At 34.7% G+C, this 13,151-nt stretch overlaps 1 protein-coding gene across 8 annotated transcripts in view; it reads right to left on the reverse strand.

Annotated features, from left to right (window-relative positions):
• PPFIA2 (PTPRF interacting protein alpha 2) overlaps positions 1-13,151 on the reverse strand; it is a 668,498-nt gene that overhangs the window by 226,201 nt on the left and 429,146 nt on the right. The window lies entirely within an intron of this gene.

Genomic DNA, 13,151 nt, shown 5'->3' on the forward strand with positions numbered 1-13,151 from the left:
TGTTCTAGCCACTGTACCACCTAGCTATTTGTTGCCTTTTAAAGATGTTGCCCAGTACTAGGATGGATATGGTATATATGACTTGTCATATTTTCTGATTTTACTCCTAATCTAGTACTTTTTTGAAAATGGATATGCATTATGCACTAGATTAAGCATCTTGAGGGCATGGACTCTCTTGCTTTTGTATTTGTAAAACTAATGCCTCACCAAGTAGATACCAGAATGCTTACTGACTGGTTCCTCAATTAAATAGTTGGTTTAGATCATGGACCATTATTATTTCTAAATTCAGCGCTAGCAGCATAACAAATGGAGAATGATAACTGCATATAATAACTACCCATTATTCTTGGTACCTTATGAGAATATTACATCGACTTCTGAAGTAAGAAAGATGGGGAAAATATAGAAAAGAGCAATATATTTTTTGAAGATGTGAGGAGTAATCATTATGACAAAAAGATGAAATAACTATAATTATATAAACAGAGAGAGGGGGACAGAGAGAAAAGCAGATAAGAGTCCTGGACCTGGAATTATGGGATCAAAGGATTCTGTAATCATTAGGCAATGAACATTTCTTAAGCACTCACTAAGTGCCAGGCCATGCTAAGCTATAATTCTAATTAGAAGGGACTGGAGCTCAAAGACAGATGTCTTTTTATAGGCAAAGAAAATAAGGCACACACAGATTAAGTTACCTCAAAAAATAAAAATTAGATCTCTAATTTCATCAGCATTGGAAGCTCCCAGGAAGGAATTCCGTTAGCCAATATAGAGGGGGAAACCTCTCTGTAATTTAGTCTTCAAATTTCTTGCCTCACTGTGGCTGTGGTTATTCCCCAGACTGTTCTTTTCAAATTACCATTAACCTTCTTTAAAATGATTTTCAGAAATAGCAATTGTGCCAGTCACTGTGGTTAAGAGAGTCCTGGCTGGTCAGTTTTGAACACAATAGCAGTTAGTTTGAAGTTCAAAAGGAAAATCAATATCAAAGACAATGAATTCATTTAATTTCAGCTATAAACAAAAAAAAATAAGTCAAAAGTAAATGGTTAGGTTCTATGTGCAGTGGAGAGGGATAGCTTTAAGTTTGTTTTTTTGTTTGTGCTTTAACTCTGCTCCTTATTCTCCCCGCCCAATCTCCCAAGTGGGTACTTCAAAGGGTTCAGAGAAGTGTTCTGGGCTTAGACCAAGATGAAAGGCCTTATTGTCAGGGTTTGCTTAAACTGCTGATTAGTCTGTTTTTTCATAGTGACAGTTTGATTGCATCTCCTAGTTAGCCTCTGATCATATTATTTAAATAGCGATTGAAAAAGCAGAGCTAGGGAGAACAATAAATGTTCTCCAAAGTCATAACCTTATATATAAGCAAGTTTGCTTTTAGGGAGGGAAAACCATAAAGAAAATTATATATATATATATATATATTCATGATATTGTTCCAAAAGAGAGGCAATTCTTTTAGCATTAACCAAATCTATCCATAGACTTCTTAGAAGTCCAGGTAACCTCAAGTGTGGAATCTGTTCTAGTGCAATCAAATAAGATTTCAAATCAGTGTGCATTATGGATATGTTTATAGAGCTACATGAATACCCATATCCTATATTACATACTTCTAAAATTAGTTAATAACATTTCAAAAATTATTAATTATAGTAATGCAGCTGAAAAGAAAACAAAAGAGTGGGAGTTGCTCATTAGATACATTATTTAATTTCTTATCCATATTTCTCTTTCTTTCAGCTTGCCAATAGTAAGTAATGTATTTTATATTATCACTAAAAATCAATTTTTCCATTAATAGTTAGTAGATTTGAGTTTTCATAGAAATTAAAGCCAGAGCACCCAAATTTGTTTGCTTTTTTTTTTTCTATTATATAACAGCAGAGGATGCTAATGACCTCTGCTCTTGCATTTGCCTCCTAGACTCACACAGACCAAGGAAAATGCTGTCATCTGGAATTATTGCTTGTAACAGCAATGCTACATGGTCAGTCATAGGTTAGAAGGCCGGGAGGGAAAATCCACTGCATAACTAATAGAATTTGACAGGCACAACTGCACTTTTAAAGTTTTCACAGAAGTTGTTGAGCTATGAAGTCAGTTATAAATCAAAACAAGTTTAGAGCTGCATGGAAATTATATTGGATGCCCTTTTCCATGTTCAAATACTGATAAGCAAATTTCCCTGGTAAGGAAAGTTCATGACAGAAAGACACATTATTCACTTTGAATATATCTTTGAGTCTAAAAGCTGTTGAACCTCAAGCTTTCTATTTCTCCTTTGATTTTTGGATTCATGAGATTTCCAAAAAGGTGTTTCCTACTGTTATACATACACACACACACACACACACACACACACACACACACACACACACTTTTTACCCATGAGATTAGTGTCCAATATATAGTAATACTACTTCAACCCCAGATGGATTAAGTATACGTTTACTTTAATGAAATTTCATGGCCCTCAGTCTTTTATAGATAGTGATTTCTCACCTAATATATCAAGAATGTTCCAAGGGTGTATTCTGAGCTGTCATGGAAGCCTTGTAAGCCTTTCCTGTCCATTTCCTTGCCCTTGATACAATAAATTCAAAATCTATTCTAGGAAAATAACATAATACTAGTGAAGAGTAAAAGTAAGGAAAGCAAGGATCCCAGAAAAAGATCAAACTTTAGGGACAGTTAGATGGCACATTGGATAGAGTATCAGCCCTTGAGTCAGGAGCACCTAAATTCAAATCTGACCTCAGGTACTTAACACTTACTAATTGTGTGATCCTGAGCGAGTCACTTAACTCCAATTGCTAGCAGAAAAAAAAAAATCAAACTTTGAGGAAAGATATTGAGTTAGGTACTTGGCTTTCTCAGTTATCTTGCCTTATAATCCAGAAGCACCTTTCTCCATTCTGAATCGTTCCAGCAACTGTTTTCAGGCAACTAGTTGTATATTTGGCAAGCAGAAAATAAAACAAAACAAACAAACAAAAAAAAAATAAAGAACAAGACACCTCAGAAAATCCTTGAACCAATTCAGGATAACTTTTGATTTATACATTCATGGCTCACTCTCCTCGTGAAAATTTGATTTGCCACTCAACTGATTCCTTTATCACCAGCACACAAGGAACATTCTCTAATGAGATCAAGTATCTCTTCTTTTACTCTTTTACATACCCCCAAATCTCAATTTTTCCTCTCTTCAATAATCAAAGCACTCAAAAATGAATTTAACTCTTTTCTATAGGAGATTATATATGAAAATTACTTAACAATGAACAGACCTTTTATGCATTTGTTATAATAATACATCTTTTTGTTTCTATCATTTTTTGAAGACCTTCCCAAGAATTTTGTCTATCACTATGCTTCTACATTAGGCATTCTTAAATCTATTTTGTATGACATCAACTGCTTTCACAGGCTGGTGATGCCTCTGGGACCCCATTTCAGAAATGCTAAATTTCAGCTAAATATTAATGAAAATAAAAATCTAAGTATTAGAAAATAACAACCACTCCAGTATCTTTGCCAAGAAAACCCCAAAATGGGATCACAAAGAGTTAATTACAATTGATGACTGAGCAAGAACAACTAGCAAATAATGATAGTGTTTTCAAAATACTGAATGAAATTAGTTTTTCTCCCTTAATTTTTTTTACTGTTTGCAAGATGTTCTATAATTCCTCTTTCTGCCTTTTCCAAATAAACAAAATGATATCTAACCATAAAGTTGTCCAGCATCAGTGAATTCTCATGAAAATTATTAACTAGGGAAAGAGGGAATAAATTTAAAATTCATTTTTGAAGATGCCTTCAGAAATAGCAATTACAAAGTTTTAAGAATTTTAGTGAATAATGTCATTTATTTTTTATCTTATATTTTAACCATATGGTGCCTATTGGGATTACAATTCTTGCATAGATTAAAACAATCAGCTGCCCCAATAAGTATATGTAAAAAATGGGTCAGTCATGGGACCATAGTTATTTAAGAAATTTCCCAGTAGGACAAGTCTATTTTCTATACCTCTAACAAGGGAAAGCAAGAGTCCTGTACAACATGATGCTGTATATTAATTTCTACAGCTTGAGCATCTGATTTGGTAGCAATGCTGTGGCAAAATACTGATAGAAGGAACAAATCAGATTAATAATGAATGTTAAATGTTTTCAAAATAGTCTCAAGAAAGATTCTGTTTATGAGTAGAAGAAAACATATTAGTCATCATAACATGTCAGTAGGTTTCATATTTTTAAAATGAAATATATAGTTGCAACATCATTTAAATTTGCATTTGCATTTGGATTTGAAACCAAGTGTCTGATTACAGAAATCAGAACACTTTTCTTACCACCAATCTGTTTCCTTAATATGAACTAAATTTTCCTTAAAGGATTTTATAATATTTTGCATTAACTTGGAATATTTTATTCCTGTCTTCTTCCTTATTAATGATTCTAGGAGAAAATATACCATTTTTCTCCCTCCTCTCAACCCTACCCAATTGCCATTTTTTAGACCCAAGGGAAGAAGACAATGATAGATCTTTAAGCTTTTTAAAAAGCAGAAAAAAATTTAAAAAGAACAGAAAATAAGCAAAAATGAATAATAACCTTAATTGTTGAAAACAAAAGGGAATATCTTCCAATATTCTTTCCAAGCTCCAAAAGCATATATTCTGTATGAATCTTACTCACCACCTTTGCCCTTCTTTATTTACAACAACAAAGTGGCTTAGAATACCAGGAATAAAATTAAGTATAGTAGTATACGAAATGAACATATCATAAGCACATTAAAACAGTCAGGGACATGCTTATGTCATTCAGATTAGTCCAGCAACATGCAGACTCTCCACAAGATAGCTAATAAGCCCATTATGCATGATTTCTTGATAACTTTCACCACAAATAAATATTTTCCCATATTTCTCTAAGCATTGAGTAACTATAAAACATAGTAACATATGTTCAACATAGGTCACAGAATCAAACTGGAAGAAACCTTAAGGGCTTTTGAGTACAACTCACCCCTTCGTTTTCCAGATATAAAAACAAACAAACAAAACAAAAACAGATGCCTAGTAAAGTTAAATGAATTTCCTGGAATGACAAGCAGTAAGATGTAAAGCAGGATTTGAATGTTGGTCTTTATGACTCCAAACCCAGTCTCCTTTCCATAGTACTAAGAATATCTCTGTCATGAAAGATCATTTTGTTCAAAAGAGAAATGGAAAAAGGAAAAGGAAGATGATGAAGCTTCCAAGATATTCTTTTTCATGGATAACATTATATTAATTTAATCAATTCCCAGAATTCCATAAGGGTATATACAGCTACTCAATTGAGATTAGTTAAGCTACTGTACCATGGAAAAAACTAAGTAGAAGAAGCAAATTATACTCTCATCTTCATTTTTGATATTTTAGTGGAACAACACTGAAAGTGATAAGCAACTATTCTTTCTACTGATACAAAACTGCCAGCTATCAATGCCTTCTGATCCTGGGGGATTTCTTCCATGTGTTTTTTCACAAATTCTCCAAAGAGAAATGGGCCAAAAAGGAAAATAATGTGTGTGTTTTAGAATTTCATGTGCATCACTATAGAGCGCAAGCATTCCAATAGTTATCATTTCTTCTAACAAATCCACTAAGTTTTCCAGTCATACATTTCTTACATTATCTTATACACTACTGTTTATATATGTCAAAAACAGTAGTATGCTGCAATCTATTTAGACCCACCATACTTATTATCCCTGTTTCCCTTTGTGTCAGCCACAATTTTAAATCTTTGGAAATTCTGATTTGTTATTATTCACTCAATATTATTTCAGCAAACTGAAATATGTTCTACCACAACACCAAAAGTACAAATAAAAATGTATGTATATCCATATCAAAAATTGGAATTATCTTCTAATTAAAAATATAATTCATTGTATTCTTATGGAGATGACAAGGTATTATGAGCCAGAACTCAAAAACAAGGATTCTTACAAGATGTCAAGTCAGTGGAATTGATAAAGACAATGGTTATCTAGTTTAGCATGGTGCTTAATAATTCTCTAGTTCAGTATATGTATTTAGTACTTAGTATAATTCCACAAGATTCACAGCTATGATAATGTAATTATAAGAGAGCATATAAGCTGGGAGCCTCAACCAGAGTCAGAGCCAGAGAAGACAAGTGAACCAGGAGTTCAAGCTCTCAGAGACAAGGAGAGAGATTCATTCCTTCTTTGGTCAGGCTCTTGTGGCTTTCCTGGAGGACCAAGAGGCTCAGAGCCAGAGCCAGAGAAGACAAGCAGACTGGAGGCTGAAGCAGCCTTTGGACTCAGATTCATTCCATCTTCATCAGTCTCATGGTGGCTGGCCTGGCCTCCTGCACTTCTGCACTGAAACCAAGACTCCGGAAGGCCTCTAAGAAAACTAGCCCAGAGCTCCAGGCAAGGAAACTAGATTGTGAAGGAAATAATAAAGGATTTAACATCTCAATATTCTCGTGGTGATTATTCTACTGAAAAGAAGGGCTGCTCCTGAGACCTCCAGAAAACTAACAAAGAACACTACAACAATGAGCAAAAAGAGAGGCATAAGTCTTAAAAAGATATAATTATCTTGACTTCTACTTTTCTTTTTTAAAAATTACACAAGTTTCCAAATAGGTTTTTATTTGAGAAGAGCTAAAGCTTTGCTATTAGCTACATAATAGAAATTATGTAATAGTCCCCTTCAAACTTCTTTTGTGAACTACAACAGATAGGCAATGTTATACTCAAAATATGAAAGCCAGTTTCCCTATATTCACTCCTTGCAATGAATCATTATTAAACTTGCTCCAATCTATCTGGGAATTACCTCTGGAGATTTAGGTTCTTTATTTCCTTGACAGTTACCTAGGTTCTGAGAAGCATGATTAAACGTGACACAGAGAAATCATGAATTCACAAAGGCAAACATTTGGAAGCTTAGCATTTCCATAATACATACATACATACATACATACATATATATATACATATATATATATATATATATATATATATATATATATATATACTTAAGCAGTTTTTACAGATAAAATCTCTCGTTTAATTCTGAAGAGCCTTTTTACTATGGATCATTACCTTTGAGAAAGGGAGGTTGCTTTCAAATATCTTATGGTTTGGTGTGTGTAAACAGAAATGGGCTTATTCAATAATGCTCTATGAAATAGTTCTAAGACCAGTAGATATAAAAGACAGCAAGAAAAATCTTGGTTCTATGTAATAGAAAGAATAGCAGCATTGTTGCTTATTGAAAACTAGCAGCTAGTTTATTGAAAACTAGCTTTGGAATTAGTCACTGTTAGGCCTTCTCATTACAAAGTTTCTTATACATGATAAATTATAGGCTTATTTACTACCCTACAATAGATGGGTCATTCAAAGAAGTGGTATATATTTAGGGATCTATTTGATCTATTAGAAAAAGAAAATTCTGTTTGAGGTTATCTGGGTCTAGTGAGTTGGCGTACCCTTATAAAAGTAGCAAGGTGAAAAAATACTAGGAAATTGGATTTAGTTCTTTTTAATGGATGTGTTGTTGTTGCTGTTATTTATTTATTTAGTTAGTTTTTGGTCAGGGGAAAAAGATTTGACAAAAACCTCAGTGCAGAGTACTATACCATGAATAAGTAAACAATGGAAAATGATTTCTATAGAGAGATCCACAATAACATATGTGGTATCCCAAAAGTCTTAGTGCAATTGTAAATTGAAGTTGTTTAGGAAATAAGATTAAGCTTAAAACTGTGAGGGATGTAGAAGACCCTTACCCAAAATAATTACTCAGAGATCACTTATTAGAAGGCAGAAAGTTGTTTACTGAAAACCTCCGGAGGATGAGCTGTCCCATCGTGAGATACAAAAGAGAAAGCTTCCGGTAGGAGGGCTAAAGAAGTAGTAAAGGTACACAGCTTTTATTCAAGAAATTACATCACAAGTAAGGGAGCACTGAGAAAGGGAATGGGGAGGCATCTAATTGGTTGTTGCTATTTGGGGAGATTGGAATGGAAGGTTTCTGTTTCCCTGTAATCTCCTGATTTCTAGGAAACAGAAAGTTAGGCCTTCAGGCTTAATCAAGCAGATAATGGTCCAGCTAATAGACTAAATATCGATAAATGTCAAATACCAATAAATGTCATCAGCTCAGGTTAAGTAAATATGTTTCTATCTGGCCAAGGCTCAAGTAAATATGAGCCTGCACATATAATATAGGTAATAGGGGAAACACAGAAATAATAAAATATAGAAAAAGAATTCATACATTCCTGTAAGTTCTTCACCTTATCTCTATTCCCCACAAAACTACACTAAAATTTTAGGATACCACATATGAAAATAATCCTCAAAAAGAAAAGAAAGGGCATAATCAATGGGAATAAATATTTTCACCTTTTGACATAAGCCTTTCTTTTTTCTAGCTTTTGCTGCCATCATTCAAGGCCTCCCACAGACATCTGATTCCTGGTTTCTTCCACACTATTCTTTTCCCATGAACTCTTTTTATTCCAGATAAACTGGATTACTAGGCATTCCCTACTCTCTCCTACCTTTGTACATCTGTTCTGGTCACTACTCCAACCCGTTATTCCCAGTGCCTTGAAACAGCTACCATCTACATAATAAATTTCCTTTCTGCATAAAAGGTCCATCCCATGGATCACCACTTCCATGAAAATTCCATTGATGCTCTAGCTTGAAAGGATTCCCTCCCTCCTCCTTGATCCCAATCTCTCGATCCCTCTCATTCTGATTGCTCAAATGCCTTATTATTCCCCTTCTAAATTACAAGTGTCTCAAAGACAGACAACGTCACTTTTACAGAGAAAAAGTGATAAGCAGGGGAATAGATTGTAGTCAGAAGCCCTCATTTGAGCCTTGCCTCAGACAATTACCATATGAGACAATGAAGTCACTCTGGCTATTTATTAGTCAGTCAATAAGCATTTATTAACTCCTATCCTGTTCCAGGTATTATAATGTGCAAGTGATCATTTATTTCATTGCCATCTTAATATCTCTATTGTCTAAACAAAAGATACTGTAAGAAGCACAGCAGCAGAGTAATAAATGTTGGTTAAATTGAATGAACTGAGCAGATGATCAGTTCAGGTATTCTGTCTTTTCTTCAAAGTCCTTGGCTATTCTGGGAGTCCATAAGCACAGTAATCACAGACAGCTGTATGTAGTAAAAGAAAAGGCCACTGTCTTTGCAATCAGGAGACCTGAGACTGAAGTCATGTACTATGTGACCTTGGACTTCATTTTCTCATGACTCTCAGTTTTCTGATCTGTAGAATAGGGATAATACTTGCATAAACATTTTTCTTATTTAGAGAATATACACACCTAAAACTCCACTGCAGTTTAAGGATTATAAATCTCAAACAATTATAAAGGATAATTTATAGGTGTGTGTGTGTGTGTGTGTGTATGTGTGTGTGTGTGTGTGTGTGTGTGTGTGTACAGGGGCAGCTAGTTGATGTAATGGAGAGAGTACTGGGTCTAGAGTCCAAAGACCTGAGTTCAAATGTAAGCTCAAATACTTAATAGCTGTGTAATTCTGGCCAAATCACTTGACCCTGTTTGCCATAGTTTCATCATCTGTAAAATGAGCTGAACAAGGAAATGGCAAAATGGTCACAAAGAGCTTCACAATTGAAAATAATTAAACAACATATATGTGTTTATGTTCATTTGTTGCTGTTCATTCATTTCAGTCATGTCTGACTTTTTGTGACTCCAGATAGTGGAGTGGTTTGCCATTTCCTTCTCCCGCTCATTTCACTTACGAGGAAACTGAGGCAAACAGGATTAAGTGATTTAACTCCTATCCTGTTCCAGGTATTATATCAACTTTTTCCTTCTTTGCTATGTTCTTCCCAGTGTTAAAAGCACTTAATCCTTATGTTAAATTAAAAGCACTAAAAATTACTTAATCCAAGGTTACAGAGCTAGAAGTGTCTGAGACTGGATTTGAACTCAGATCTTCCTGACTTCTGGTCCAGAGTCCACTACTTCCTATGTGTGTCCTATACGTGACACGCATATAGTTATGCATTATATAAGCATAATATATGCATAAACACATGTACATAAAAGATCTGTGCATATGTGTGTATATGTATATACCTAAATTTTTTTATATATGTATATGCAAATAAACACACATAGATACACATTCCCATAGATAGATAGACAGAGGTATACTGTATATGTATTTGTGTATATGGAGAGTATCTCATACAGACACAGCTTTAAAAACTTAAAAAATGGCATTAAGAGTTTGAGGACATGTCCTATATACATGGAGTACACACACATATAAAAAGATACTTATATTTATTCACACATGCATTACACACAAATTTGTCATTTATGCATACTTTCTCATACTAGATCACCAACTCATAGAGCTTTTAAACTCCATTACAGCATCCAGTACAATACCACTCAGTTAGAGAAGTGACTTGTCTAAGATTACACAATTACAGTAGTGAGTGGAAGACAAGAGCCTGTAAATTCCATTAATTCAACAAATATTCGTTAGGTTTCTAATACCATGTTTCCCCGATAATAAGACCTATCCTGAAAATAAGCCCTCCCCGTACTGTGAAAGATTCCTCTAAAATAAGCCCTCCCCTGAAAATAAGCCCTATTGAGATTGCTACTGAAGTGAAGGTGATCCCCTGCACTACATGCTACATTATGGTACCCTCTATATGCACCGTTCCCCTCTCTCCCCTCTCCTCCCCCCCCCCCCAGTGAAACGCACGCTGCGTCCTGAGCTGCATCCAATCAGAGCTTCAGCAATGAGAGCGTCATCCTGTTCTTCCCCAGTGATTTGCTTGCTGGCGCCATTGAGAGCAGTGCCGCGGAGGAGAGCTGAGGCAGGACAACATAAAAACCCAGTATGTGAGCGGGAGTGAGGGGGCATGATGGAGGATAAAAGAAGAACTCAGGAGGCATCATGGAGGATAGAAGGAGCACTCAGGGAGCATGATGGGGTTAAAACATTATTGAGGGACATGATGGAGTGAAAAGAAGGACTGATGGTCATAATTTTATTATTCTGTCTGCACGGGTCACCTGTATTTTGGTAATTTGTTTGGATGGAAAGAAAGCCACACCTCTAATCATCAGTAAGGGCAAGAAAGATAAAATTGAACGTGTATCAGGCATTTACGTTCTTGAAACCGAAAAAGCCTGGTGTACACAAGCCGTTATAAGAAAGTGGGTTGATTTAATGCTGCCACTTGTTATGCGAGGTAACCAAAGAGGTCTGATAATCAGGGATTCAGCCAGCACTCACCGCGCTAAAGAAATGAAGAACTTCCTTGCAGAGAGAAGAATAGATCAAGTAATGATTCCTGCAGGAATGACTGCCTATCTCCAGACCCTTGATATTGCAATAAACAAGCCATTCAAGGACCATTTGTGCATGGAAGTCAATGACTACATTGAAAATCAGCGTGGAAACTTTATGAAGCCCTGTCTGCAAGAAGTCGTGACTTGGTGAAGAAGTCATGGGATCAAATTACTGACAGCTGTGTCGCCAAGGCACTACAAGCAGGTTACCTGGACAAGACATGTTCATTTAAAGAGAGCTAAATTGCTGGACATGACAGATTGGGTCCACTTCTTCTGAAGGAAATAGAGGCGCAAGACATCCAGGACAGAATTCAGGATATGGACACTTATGACGATGTTGTTGAAGAAGATGACATGATCATTATTGAATAAAGGTACTTTTTTTTTGTTCACATTTACCTGTTTATTAAAATTGCTGTCAATGTTCATTAAAATAAGCCCTCCTCTGAAAATAAGCCCTCTGGTTTTTTTCTGTCCAAAAAAATAATAAGACAGTGTCTTATTATCAGGGAAACATGGTATATGAAGGGCACAGTGCTAGGCACTAGAGACAATCCAAACTTTAGATATGACTATGTTTTTATTTTCATGGAGTTTGTATTCTAGGAAGGGGAGAAAGATACAAATAGTGCTGAACACAATGCACAAAAGAAAATTCCAAACAAAATGCCATATGAGGTCAGAAGCAAAAGACCGTTATGGCCTGATTTAGATTTTTTTTTATTAATATGAACTATCTCCTAATCATTTATTACACATTTTCAGATTCAAGATACTTTTCTAGGGTACAAAGATTAAAACAAAATATCCCTGATCCTCAAAAACAAAGAGTGGGTGGGATATGGTATGAACACTACCAATCAGAACAAAATTCCAGATGTAATGGGAGATATAAACAAGGGGTTCTATGTAAATTTGAAAAGAAAAAACATTTCATCATCTCATGAAATATGATATCAAATTATCTTAGAAAGAAAATTAATTCATAAAGTTTATAATACTTAAGAAAGCATTTTTATTTTTTGAACAGCACTGTGTTGATTACATTAAAAAAAAAAAAAAACCCACAACATTGAAGAGTCTTTTAAAAGAAATCTATGATTCAAAAAAAAAAATTGGTCAAACCATGCATACAGGAAAACCTAAGGGGAGGGTATATAATAGGATATACAACTAGTACAACCAGTAGGGCTCAATTATCATTATACTTATTTGTAGAGATCTCATAAACAAATAATGAACTGAATAGAAGGAAAGTAGATTTGGGAAATTTTAGGGAGAAATTATCCAGTGGTTTTATTTCTCCCTGAAACAAAAATCCATGTAAAAACAAGTACAACACTATTATTTTTATGATGTTGATATATAGTTTCAAATCTTGAAACACAACAATTTTCAAAGAACTGAAGTTAGAGATCACCCAAAAATTTCATGGTGGGCAGGAACAGACTATAACAGTGTATAAACAATGATGAAAAGTAAAATCAAATAAATAGATAAGGAAAAAAAATAAGATGGGCTGGTCCAATAGCAAGAGTGAGGGATAATCAATGAATGATCTTCATGCTCCATTATTACATTAGTGATTTCAGGAAAATTCAACAAGTAAACATTTATGAAGCACCTACCATATACTTGGCATTGTGTTAATGAATGAAGAATACAACTGGTATTTTGAATAAGCTCTCTGTGGTGAACATTTGGGAGAGAA

The sequence above is a fragment of the Antechinus flavipes genome, chromosome 5 (assembly GCF_016432865.1).
Source record: "Antechinus flavipes isolate AdamAnt ecotype Samford, QLD, Australia chromosome 5, AdamAnt_v2, whole genome shotgun sequence".
In the NCBI taxonomy this organism is placed as follows: domain Eukaryota; kingdom Metazoa; phylum Chordata; class Mammalia; order Dasyuromorphia; family Dasyuridae; genus Antechinus; species Antechinus flavipes.